The sequence below is a fragment of the Dermacentor silvarum genome, chromosome 9, assembly GCF_013339745.2.
Source record: "Dermacentor silvarum isolate Dsil-2018 chromosome 9, BIME_Dsil_1.4, whole genome shotgun sequence".
NCBI classification, from domain to species: Eukaryota; Metazoa; Arthropoda; class Arachnida; order Ixodida; family Ixodidae; genus Dermacentor; species Dermacentor silvarum.
Window position 1 is genome coordinate 82,337,196 of NC_051162.1, and position 13,289 is coordinate 82,350,484.

Below are 13,289 nucleotides of genomic sequence, written 5' to 3' on the forward strand. Positions count from 1 at the left end.
AATAACGAAATTACATAACCATCAATCACTAATGCTGTCATACGATCAGCACATTTTGCCCAATTGCTGCTTGAAAAATTATTTGCACTAAGTCTTTCACAACTTGTGCACTGTATGCTGAGAGAGCTTGACGTAGTAAAAAAACCTCGTATTTGCCGCGCAACAGCGGCAAATACTAGTTTAGCGTGGCAACGGAGCATTATCTGTGTATATACTACACAAAACTGAATTTGAAATTAACGGAGAAATAACTAAGTAGTTCGTGCAGTGATGGTTCAGAGCAAGGCAACGCTTTGCGATTCGTTAAAAGCTGACCTCGAAACGACCAAAATGTCAATGTCCCTACATTCAAGCAGGGTCGTTAAATGACGAACATGCAGCATATCCTGGCGTTCGCGCACGCCGGAAACAAACTAAAAAACACTTTTGCAAATCGCTGACACAATAACGACGCATATCAGACACGCGCACGCACGCACGCACGCGCACACGCACGCGCGCACACACACACACACACACACACACACACACAGAACACAAGCAGTGTCCGAAAGCACTCGCGACAGACAGTGCGGACGTTCTCGCGCGTTGGCAAATCGAGCCGGCGTGGCAGCAGCGTCCGATGCACAGACGGCACTCTTCATGAACTATACACATCCGCAAAACGGCACACAAGCCAGAACAAAGTGCGTCGACGACGCCACTCGACACCAAATGCGTGGTCGATACCGCCGCATAAAACACCAACACCTCGTAGAATTCACAAACCACTGTACACAAACCAAACCACGATATGCTGCGATTTAACGGCCCTGACCGGTTGATACGGCTGCTCCGCAGGTTGCTGTCCTCGATGTTGAAAGAAACGTTGTTGAAACACGCCGCATCACTCGCATAACATGTGAATACCAGCCGCCACCATCGATGCGATCACGATTACCATGGAGCACAGTGCGGATACAGTGGTGCCGAGGAGCCAGAGACCAACGTTGCCTGAGACGACAAAACGGTAGACGACGATGTAAACAATATGGCCGCCATGACGTTTATCCGGCTCTTGCAAAGCTTCCGGTGCCTCTATCTTGACGAAATGACATCATTTTCCCGTGTTCGGCTGTCAAAATGTTACCAGTCTAGAAACGTTGGGCTGTCGGTATGTGAGCGCAGCATGGAGGGAGCGCAGCATGAATATTTTCCTTGCGGACGGTCGATGTGGTAGTTTAATCATATTTACGCTTTGCCGAGAGAAAATGTGCTCTTTTTTGTGCGCATCAGCGATCGCTAAGCCCCTGGGCCTGTGCAACGCTGCTAGCTAGCTGTATCTCTCGTGCGGTGCGGCGTTGTTGGTTATCGTAGTTCGGTCCATTCGTGCTCTTTGTTCCCGGCTCATTAGCAGCCTCTGGTGCTCTCGCCGATCTCGCAGCGGTTCACAGTGCACGGAAGAATGTGTTGGAAATTGTACTATTACGTTCATCCGCAATTTAACAGTGTTTATGCCGGAAGGACAGTTCGTGCAGTCGATGCCGCCGGACCTGACACGAAGGAGCGTTTGCCGAGTATGTCTCGAAAGGTAAGTCCGGCGCTTGGCGCATTTTTATAGTTCGTGTAGTGTGCCTTGTTAGGCGGAGCACAAGATGATTAGTACAGCGACATAAATTATAAAAGTGATTTCCTAATGTTTGTTATTAATGCCGTAGTACACATTTAGCAAAACGTTTTATGAAAATTACCCTCAGACAAGTATAGGATGTTGCCAAGAGCTCATATATTGTTTCTTTGCTTTCTGTTATGAAATACACTAGCGCCGAGTATCGTTTAGTCTGAACGGGCACAAAAATTGATGCCGCGAATGTCACTGCTTCTGTACGTAATTTCTCAGCAAGAAATGGTATATGTGGTGAAGTACGTTGACGTGTTGTCTTCACAGCTAACATCTGCGCGAGACGGCACCGGATTGCTCTGTCTGACTCACGAGTACATTTTAGCTTGTATGCAAATTTTTCTGCTTATATATTGTCAAGACAACCTGTGTTTCTTGTGTTGAGTGTTCTGTATGTCTTCGTCCATTTGACAGGTTAAATAACTGCCCGTGATGTCAGAATGAGATATTTGCACAACCATGTAGCTGGCTGAGGTCTTTTCACAATTTAACGCGGTGTTGTTAAATCACAAGTTTGCAGTTTCAGCAGTAATTGCAATAAACTGAACATTTCTTATTGTTTAGGGATGTCACGATTTCGTGAGACGGATGCAATCTCTGCACCACATGGGAGCCTGTGGCAAAATGCAGTCTGAGCAGCCCGACAAGGAATCTGATCTGCTTGCTTTGACAAGGTGTGTACAAAACAGTCACTGCCACTTATGAGTTCTAGGTTCTGTTGGTATAATTCGTACGTGCCATCGGTCCTGAATCTTTTGGTGAGATTTACGAATTTGGACTCGTTCTACAATTTTACTATTGTTGCATTGAGTTATGAGAATGAAATTCTATTGGGAATATGTTGTAAGAATCTTGAAAAATGGGGTGGTATGAGATTACAAAATTGCATCTAAAACAATAAATTGTGATGGCACTTGTGCTGCTTTATTAGCAATGCAAAATCCCTAACGAGTATACCAGAGGGGCACTTCCTACCAAGCCCGATTCAGATCAAAATTAGCTACTGCAATTGGCTTCCTCGCGCAGCTTGCACAAAAGAGCTAATCACAAGTGAGAAATTCGATCCGGATTGGGCTTGATCGCAATGAAAAGTGCACTGTATGACACCCGTATTAGACGAGCTTATTGAGATAAGTTCGTAAAGCCGGCTAAATCGGCAACAGCAAAAGCACTGAAAAAAGCACACTGGTCTAAAAACAATGTTGTCAGTTTCTGCTGTTCCAAGTTAATGGTTAATAATGTGTCTCTATTGAACAATGTAGGCGCTGAGAGAAAACTTTAAGAAAATACATGCTGACTTTCCAACACAGCATTGTGTCTAGGATTTTTGCAAAATATAAAGTTCACAGGCTGGCAGGTTTGGCATAACGTACAACACTTTTGCTTTAGATGCCATATTCATAACTTCCAGTTTCGACATAATATTCGAGTACTACTTGAACTGTATATTTTAAAATATCGCCTACCTTCAGTTTAATCAATATACCTAAGTAGCCTCCTCTGAGTCAAGTATAATTGGGGGCTTGAGTAGATATGCATGATATGCTACTTACTGACTGTATAGTGACGTATTTTTTTAGGAACTGTGTTTTGAGGCACACATATCCTTTTATGTCTTGTTATGAGTTGCCCGACGAAAGCAGAATGGCATTGCAAGTTATTGCATATATTACTGCACTTAATTCCTTACATACATGCCTGCACAGATTCTGTGTTCCTAGATTTATTTCTCTAAGTAGTCAAAAATCATGTATTACACTTTTTTTTCTCTTTTTTTTGAGGGGAGGGGGGGGGCTGTTCATTGATTCCCATTCCTAAAGGGACGTTGCAAGAAAAAAACACGAAAGGTGGCTTGAAAGTGTTTGAATTTTCTGTTTAACCTCTTATTATTTATTCTTCTAAAGCACTACCAGCATGAACACGTTTCTGTTCACTTTTATAAGCTAGCTGCCAGATAAGAAACCACAATGTGAAAGAGTATTTATTTTTTTTACTTGTTTTATTGTATGTTCTTTATTTGGCTCACAATGTTCTACCTACCACCTTATGCAGTACTCCAGCTGGAGCCTATGAGGTATGTTTATAAATGAATAAGTAAATTCCTGAAGCTTGCAACAAACCATGAAGCATAACATTTAAATGTAGTCAGTTCATAATACATCCCTAGAGCAGCATAGCATCAAGCTTGAAGCTGATCTCTGATGTCCCATAAATTGCAGGTTTGATAATGTGGTATCACAAACTGCTGGTTACGCATGTCAGTCAGCCTGGTGCAGTGGTCGCAGGTGAGAGTGTAACCGAAAGCTGGGTATGCTTTGCCCTTCCGCATTTGACATGGGAGGGAGCTTGAACTCTGCTATTGCTTCTCTTATAGTTGGGACCATCTCTCTCACCTTCTCCTTATTATTGTCAACTTGCTAATATGCACTTCTACAAGCTTAGTTATGATGTTGACTGCTGAACTTGGATGATGTGCGTTTCAATAGTTAGTGGGACCCCCAAAACCATGCTGTACTTTGTGTGCATTTCAAATGGTCAATTTGAAATATGCGATTGTCTGACATTCTCAGGGAAACAAGGTTTTTGTTCTGAATAAGGCATAGGCTGCTTCCCGAAAGAGTACCAGAAACAATACTTTCTCACCTAACAAAAGTGTTTAGGCACGCCGTGCTCAGGCCATGCTGACCTACAATAATTAGATCACAATGTGCTATATCGACCGTTACATGTTATTAAAAGTGGCAGACAAAAGTCATAATGCACTTGAATTTCACTGTTAAAATGTGTGTGGCTACCTAACATTTAGCCTTAGTCCCTTTGGCGCAGACACCATTAGTGCAAAAGGGGCGTATGTCATTACCAAGCTTTTGGGATAAGTACAGACTGAATAAGCACTTGTCAAGATTTTGAGTAGTACTATAACCTGAGACCCGCCCAAAGTGTGATTTTATTTTTATTTTTTCATTTAGACCATGGAGTCACACTTCTCTTAAGCCTGTGCAGATACGTCACGCTAGGCGAGCCCCATTTATTTCTCCCTTTACAGTGAATCCTGTTTTTCAGTTTCATGTTGCATGACACACAAAGGCACTTTAAGCAAGGCCAAAAATAAGTGGTTTGAATGTGTACAAAATGACTCCGGACACATTTTTTTGTTTGGAGACAGTTTAGACGCATCATGTATTCTTTCTTTTTGTGTTAGTTTTGTGATGAGAGGTTATTTATTGCAAAAAGAAAATGAAGGTTAAAGTGGCATTTCCTGCCAAATTTTGTGGCGAAACATCGTACGTTGGAGGACATCATGCATTCCAGAGTATTTTCGTATATTTTGGCTGTTGCGGTTCAGTACACTTGCTCCAAAATTGCTAAGTTCAGTTCTTGCCTCTTTTAGAATGCAATATAGTCAGTTTTTGCCAAAAACAAATTAACTAGGCCTTAGCAGACAGCCAGCAGGTGTGGGAACTTTATTGTGGTTTCACCACCTGTACATCGTTCTTGTGTATTTTCTAGCTTATCAAGCCTCCACTTTTGGATAACTGCAGTCTTTCTGGGTTTGCGGAAGAGTAATTCAATAATGCATCTCAAATAATTATTTTTTCCTTAAGTGTCCCTTTAAAGTTTTGTCTGATTGATGTGGCATGAGACAACACTGCCCGAAAGTTATCTTGCATGTCAGCAGTTGTGTTGCCATGTAATCACCAGTATTGTCTTTGAGGTGCTCAGAGATGTCACTGCACTTACTCTTCATTACCCAAGTCCCTAAGAAGCCATAAAGAGGATCTGAAATGTCCTGCAATAAGTTATATAAGACTGTATTCACTGGGGCTCTGTTAAATGCTTGCAGTAGAAAAGCACTGTCTTCTCCAAAACATGCATAGTGTGTTGGGAATTTGTCAACGATCCTTTTTACCTCAACAGTCATGGAAATATTGATTTACCGTGTTCACCGGCAGATTTATATCAAGCCTGATCTCTGTAGCTGACTAGGTTTTTGTTACACAAAAATTAAGCTGGTTTTCAATAATACCACCTTTTCACAGTACTGAAGCACCAGTTTGCAAAAATAATAGAATAAGTTTAACTCTATTTTTTGTAAAAGCAAGCTGTTGTCTTACACAGCAACTTCAGTGAGTTTTTTAAGCGCGGCAGGCTTAGGATGTTGGTTGAAAATTAAGTTGCTTAAAGACGTGTTGCATCGGAGAGCATGTTTTCTTTTATCTATTGTAGCATTATCTGATCTCTTATGTTCCTTTCCATGCTATTCACAGTGCACACTTTCTAAGGAGATAAGGGACACACAGAGTGTGAAAGAGGACAGTTATTTTTCACTGTCGGCCTGTCGCTTATTCTTTTGGCATGTGTGTGCCATGAACACCATCAAAATGAACTGTTACCAACTTGCCCAAGCTTCAGCTCTTGCGCTTGGTGTTTTTGTCTACAAAATGTCCATATGGCAGTAGTAGTGTTGCTGATATTTGCGTGTATGAAAAGGGGATGCTTACTTGATTGCAGAACAATTTGATTGTTTCTACACATGGTACTGAACTTACCAATGCCATTTTAAAGGTGGGATTAGGTAGGAAGCTATTGTGGTACTGTTTAAAGTGCCCTTGTGCAGATGCAGAAGCTTGTCTTCTGTTGACAAAAATTGGGCTCAAGCCGTAGGAGGATAGTTGTCAAAGTGTAATGAAAGCCTCCTGGTAGACATGCTGAGTTATGCTGCTGGGGACACTTATTGGTTAGCCCTATTGGGTAATGCTGCTAGGCTTATGGGTGCTATAACATTGCAGTGCCTGCAGAATGCATGTCGTGCTATGGTATCAGAATTGGCCCACCAAGTGACCACCTTTGCTTACACTATGTGGCTTTCTGGCCTACTTTACTTAACCTGACTGCCACCTATACACAAGGAGGAGGAGGGAGGCAAAAAAAAGGGATCTTCAATTAATTTTCTTGCATAGATGGCTCATGCATCATATTTTTCTTATAGTGCAGGATTTGTTACTCAAAGTGAAGCTTGCTATATGGAGAATATCTACATTTTTTCATATGTATACCGAACAAGGATTGATTTGTTCACGGTGTCACTTTTTATATTATACTCACGTGACACTAAGCCCACTTGTATTTATGCAGGTATGGCTGGGCCTGCAGAGAAAGTGTAAGCAGACTGTGCTGTGTTGCTGATCAGTGCTGATCTCCACGCCTGAGTTGGTCCCCCAACATCCAGGCACCAGCGTGCTTTGCTTCATCATTGACAAGGTAATATGATATGGAGAGCTTGCACCTGGATATCAGTTTTGAGCTTGACTTTTGAGAAATATGTTGAGATAGAAGACACAAGGGTTGGCCTTGGTGATAGATACACGTGTGTGTTTTTTTAAAGTGCTCTTTTTGAAATATTCTTCATGGACCTATTTTCAGCAAATGTTTACATTCCTTAATTGCAAACTGCCATGGAGCTGGTTTATGCCTTAAACTAGCACTCTTTCACCAAGAAAAAGCCTTATTTAGCATAAAATTCATAGGAAAGGCAAGGAGGTGACAGGACAGAACACTACTAACATTATCCAATTTTACTGCTTGCACAGCAATATAAAGCGAGAGTTGAAGGGATGAGGTTTGGGGTTTGTGTTCATTGGTTCTATGGGTTTTGGAGCCCCACACAGCTTCTTTGCTAGGCAGACAAGCTTGTGGGATGTGCTTCTGAAATGTGTACAGCACACTGACGGTGCAGGGGGGGTGCGGGCCTCATCTTCGGAAGGAAGTGCACTGACGGCACCATTCATGGTGCAGATGACTCTCATAGAGTCAGGCAAGGCACCAGTGTTGATGTTTGTTCCCTTGCCCAAAACAGCATGTTTAGGTTCAGTGTAGTTGTAAGAAGACAAGTTAAACATTACTTTCATGGTTTGAGTGGCCGCATTTTTCTTAGAGCACTGAATTTCTTTTCTTGCAACTGCCTGCCCTGGTGTTTCCTTAGCGTCGGCATGAAGTTGGCATGGAGTTACGCATCCGGGAACTCGTGAACAATGACCCTGTAGTTGACACTTTGCGAAGAATACATCGGCTTCCAAGCCCTTCATTTTCTGTTGGCATACTTTTACTTGTACTGTTAGCAATTTCTTCTCGGCTTGCTGAATTATCCTGAGGCCCCACACTGACACTACTGATGTCTTCAATTGAAGACTTTTCAGGATAAGACTCCTGGCTTTGCAAGTGTGGTTTAAAAAAAGGTGGCACTTACAGGTGGCTATTCAAGACCTGAGTGAAATGAACCGGCAAGTCTTGGTTACATCTTGTGTGTAGTCCTGTTGGAGTTAAAACGTTTTACGAAAAATTGTGTCGTCACTAACACGATGATAAGCACTTGGTCATTCACCACAACTTCATAGTCGTTACCTGGCTAAATGAATTTTCGTCAAACCCTTGATAATACCTTCTACAGAACTTATGTACAAAACATTGTTACCAAGACTTACTGGTTCGTCTCACTCACGTCCAGAATAGAAATCTGTAAGTGCCACCGTCCTGCAAAGAACCTTATCCTGAAAAGTCTACACTTGAAAGCATCGGTAGTGTCAGCGTGGGGCCTCGAGATAATTCGGCCAGCTGGGAAGAAATTACTGGCAGCAAGAGTTCAAGAGTGCTGACAGAAAATCAAGAGCGTGTGAACTAGAGCAGACCATTATTCGGGTCTTCTGGGACATACAGCTGAATGTCAACTTCACAGCGAGACTAACGGACCACCTGTGCGGGCAGTCACAAGAAAGCTTGATGTATTATAACCAAAACAGCCTGTTCAAACCAGGAACTTATCTTGAGCTTGTCTTCCTACAAGCCCACTAAACCTGAAACTGCCATTCTGTGCAAAAGACAACTTCAACACTGGCACTTCACCCAACACTGACGAAAGTAAGCTGCATCGTGTAACGTGCCCGCAGTAAGCTCTTTCTGAAGCAGAAGGGCCCACGAGCTTACCTTCCATGGTGTAATTCAGGAACTTGTCTCGGCTCCAGAAAGGGAGCTTTTTTGGCTTGGCTTGGGTCAATGACCATAAAATTATCATTACCAAACAGAACGCATTAACAGTTGCAGACTCAGGGTAATGTTTTACTTGCTTGATTTTGTGGACAAAAACTGATGAAAGGGTGCCTAATGTGACTAGTTATCCTGTCCAGGAGTCCGTGATTTCAAGGAGTTTGACAACCATTTCATTGGCTAACAATCGCAAAGCATACTTGTGTTGTCATTTGAAACAAAACCACGCACTTTAAGGAACGGTGACAATTTCTTTAGGTGTGGGGAGCACCTGCACTGCATATATAATTTTGGTTAAAAAGAAAGTAAGGCGGAATGGGCCATATAAAATTAATGACACTAATTTTGGCATAAGTAGATTTTTGCTCAAACCATCTGAAAGTTTCTTGTTTTAGAAAGTATTAAATTTTGTTAAACGTAGCTGCTGTCAGATGATTCTATATAAGCATTTGGCCTTATGCAGTACTATTTGCTTTAAATAAAATTTTTGGGTTTTATTTGTCAAAACCTCAATATGATTGCTGAACGACATATTGTAGGTCAAAGGCACAAATACACAGATGATATACGAAAACATGTCACAGGTGCTGCTAATAACTTAATTCGAAACACAACAGGATACTGTATATATACTCTTCCGAATGCACAGGCGCACTAGCCACTTCGGGAAGACAACAGAGGGCGATTATTCGTGCTAACACAATCATTTTGAAGATCTAAAGAAAGCAAGTTCCGCGTCGTACAAAACAACAGAGGTCTGACTTACACAAGCACTACTTTTTTATGTAAAACGCTTTGAGTAGCTTACATGCAATTTTATCTTTACTTCTGCCTGGGATCTTCACATTATAAAATCTCGCACGACAAGGGCAGGCTTTTCTTTTTGCTGATAGATGCGCATTCAAGTCTGTCGTCATGTTTTTAGCATGCTCCCTCATTCAATCATTGATGCAGCAGCCAGTTTGTCCTACATAGGACTTTCCACAAGGCAGTGGGATTTCATAAACCACACCGGGACCACATTGCCCGTAAGGTGTTACATGTTGTACTTGGCAGCTTACCTTAGATCTGCCCATTATGCGGGGACACGTTCGGGCCAGCCTATTGGGAACAGAGAACAATAGAGGCACTCCATGCCTGTTTGCCACTTTCTTTAAATTGTGGCTTAACTTATGCACATACGGTACAACTTGCGTTCTTGGGCCACTCGGCTCACCAGCTCTGGCTTCATTCACCAGTGTGCCCGCTTTTGTAGTGTTCTCTTTTCCCAATATGCTGGCCCAACTGTGTCCCCACATAATTGGCAGATCTAAGGTAGGCTGCCAAGTACAACACGTCACACCTTACTGGCGATGTGCTACCAGAGGGGTTTATGAAATCCCACTGTCTTGTGGAAAGTCCTATGTAGGACAAACTGGCCGCTGCATCAATGATCGAATCATGGAGCATGCTAACAACACGACGAAATACTTGAATGCGCATCTTTCAGCACAATGTAAAGCCTGTCCTTGTCGTGCGAGATTTCATGATGGGAAGATCCTGGGCAGAACTAAAGATAAAACAGTACGTGAGCTGTTGGAAGCATTTTACATAAAAGAAAAAAAGTAGTGCTTGTGAAAGTTGACCTATATTGTTTTCATGATGTGGAACTTGCTTTCTTTAGATCTTCAAAATGATCGTGTTAGCCCTGATAATCGCCCTCTGTGCTCTGCCCGAAGTAGCTGGTGCGCCTGCGCGTTGTGAGGAGTACATATACTGTATCTCGCTGTGCTTCAAATAAAGTTGTTAGTAGCGCCTGTGACGTGTGTCTGTGTATCTTCTGTGTATTTGTGCCTTTGCGCTATGTCGTTCAGCAAACAGCAACTTGCCTAACACCAAGTCCTTCTGCACAATATGATTATGGGGGACACTGTAGTGGGGAACTCTGGATTAACTTTGAACACCGGGGGTATGTGCCCAATGCACCTTATGGGGGTGTTGTTGCGCTTTGCTGCCATCAAAATGTGGCCGTTGTGCATGGTATTTTATCCTGCGCCATTCGGCTTAGCAGTGCAATGCCAAAGCCACTACGCCACCATGATTTTTAGTTTTGCTGGCAGAATAGCAGTTTCCAAGTAATTTAATTAGCTCGACCTGTTGATGCTGCTCTCTAAAAGTAGATTTTATGCATGTTACTTATGTTGCTTCAGTACTACTAATTATTATTACTCAAATAATGCCTTTTTTTACTGTAATAACACTTGTTTCAGTGATCTGCTAATGTAACAGGTTATTCTACGACACTATAATGCACATTTCCTTAGGAGTCATAAGCATTGCAGGAAACCACTTATTTTTAATAAATTTTGTTCAGTATCGCATGTTCTGAATGCTAAAGCATTCTTACCTGTGTGAATGTCAGCTAAACTGCTTTTGCCTATGTGTTATCTTATTGCATGTGTGAAAAAAAAACTTGGCTTTTGTTTACTTTTTCAGGTGCGCGGCAAGCTCTCACTCAAGCAACACATTCCAGTGGTCTTCTGTCAACAGACTGGGTCTATTGAAGTACCATTACAAGGTCCAATAAACAACGCTTGCGAGATGTGTGACGTGCTCTTGCTTAAAATCGGAGGACTTCACTATTAATGTAAGCTTGAATAGGTGTGCTGAAGAACCTGTGTAACGTGTACTTGTTTATTAACAAGTACAAACCATTACCTCACCTGACATTTTTTTTCACCTCAACATAACTCTTTACTGTAGATTTCTGAACAAACCATTACAGCGACACAACACTGCAGTAAGGTCAGCACAAGTGTTCATGCATGAACACTTGTATTTACAAGAATTGTATTTGCATTATTATACTAAATATGAATATGAGGTGCGTATCTTTTTCAGGGTGCATACTCTCGCAGGTTGTACAAGCTCGTCATCTTGTACGCACTCAGCTCGTAGAAACGAGCTCGTTCATAATGTACGAGAATCTCGTTCAGTGACAAGAACACGATCTCGTACACGTGTGCGAGAAATGTACGCGATGATTGCTGCGTAGACTGTACGAGGTTCTCGTAGACTCAACGAGTTCTCGCAGACTGAACGAGTTTTTCGCACAGTCTACGGAGCAATAATCGCGTACACTATTTCTCGTACATTCTCGTTCACATTTTTTTCAATAGGGTGCCGCGCCTTGCCAGCGTACCAGCATCCCGCGCGCGAGGCTGGGCCCAATATCAGGCATGGTACTGGGACGGGATACTGGGTTTATCAATACGGGTACATAGGATACCTATCTGAGGATAAAATACTATTTAAGGCAATCATAATGGCAAAGTAACGTATTATACAGCGGGCTCAATATAAGACATGTTCACTGCCCTAGAGACCCAAGTGCATCTACGGGAACTGAAAAAATGCCAGAATCAAGCCAAGTCTGCGATCGCACAACACCTACAAGGGTAATAAATCTAGAGCAGTGGTCCTACTTTACATCTCTTAAGGCCGGAAGAAGAGGCGCACGTGGAGGAGAAGGTCCACGTAGGTGGCAATGGACGCGCTGTGCCCGGGATAACGCTTATGCAGTGGGGTGACCACGGGATGTTTGATTTAAAATTCAAAGCGATGGGCATACTTGCAGAAAAGCGTGCTCGGAAACAGAAAACAATATACATCTTCTTTCCATAACGACAACCTAATTTCATATACAGGACACACTTGATATGCACTTCATGTTTTATGTAGCATGCGTGCGGAAATATTATCCTGCATCATCATCAGAATCATCATCATCATCATCATTCGCCTATGTGTCCAGTGCAGGAAGAAGGCTTTGTGATGTTATTGGGTGCAGGATCACTCCAGAAAGAGATAGAAGCAGCACGCAGCCCAAACACACATCAGACTTGTATTCGAAACAAGTAATACATTGAAACAGCACATACGCAACAGTTCCCCAAAATACGTTCTAGAAGATATGCAGCTAAGATAGGTTAGTCAAATGTACTCGGCCTACAGTTCATGTAGAAGCAGGTGTCGCCATGTCGGAGACGTCGGGGAACCGGTGTCGGACAGCAGTGTCGGACAGCTGCGTCCGACAACAGGGTCGGACAGCAGGGTTGGACAGCCGGGTCGAACTGCAGGGTCGGATCGCCTCGTGGAGCTCAGGTGGCCCTGTGCCACAGTCGATGTGCCGGAGCCTCAGCATGTCCTGTTACCCGATGGCGGGGTTTGCGAACCGAAGAACACTGCGGCAACCCGCTGGATCACGTCCACAGCTGGCGAGGTATCCCTGTGGCCGCTCACCGGAACGCTCGATCAGCCATGCTCAGGACTGCCAGCCCTCCTGGACCAGTTGCCCAGCGAAACACGTGGACGAGGTGACCTCTCAGCTGGTGACAGCTTTGATTCGGGTGCAGACGTAGTGAGGGGGCGGCCTACGGGCCGGACGCCCAGCGAGGACGCTCTGCCGTCGAACGCCGAACCTCGCGCACTGCTTACGCCACGAGCCACGCTTTTCAAGGCGACACTGTCGACGTTCACCAATCGGTGTCGATGATGATGATGACGACCTTAAAGTTCATACCCACTCATGGGTATTGGCCAAGAGTCG

General features: G+C 43.2%; 1 long non-coding RNA gene across 1 annotated transcript; it reads left to right on the plus strand.

The window, feature by feature from the left end:
* Nucleotides 1-433: 433 nt before the first annotated feature.
* LOC125940220 (uncharacterized) lies at nt 434-11,612 on the plus strand. The gene is made up of 4 exons (XR_007463446.1): nt 434-1,570; nt 2,225-2,334; nt 6,797-6,922; nt 11,177-11,612. It is a non-coding gene; the product is annotated as an uncharacterized LOC125940220 (long non-coding RNA).
* The last annotated feature ends 1,677 nt before the right edge of the window (nt 11,613-13,289 follow it).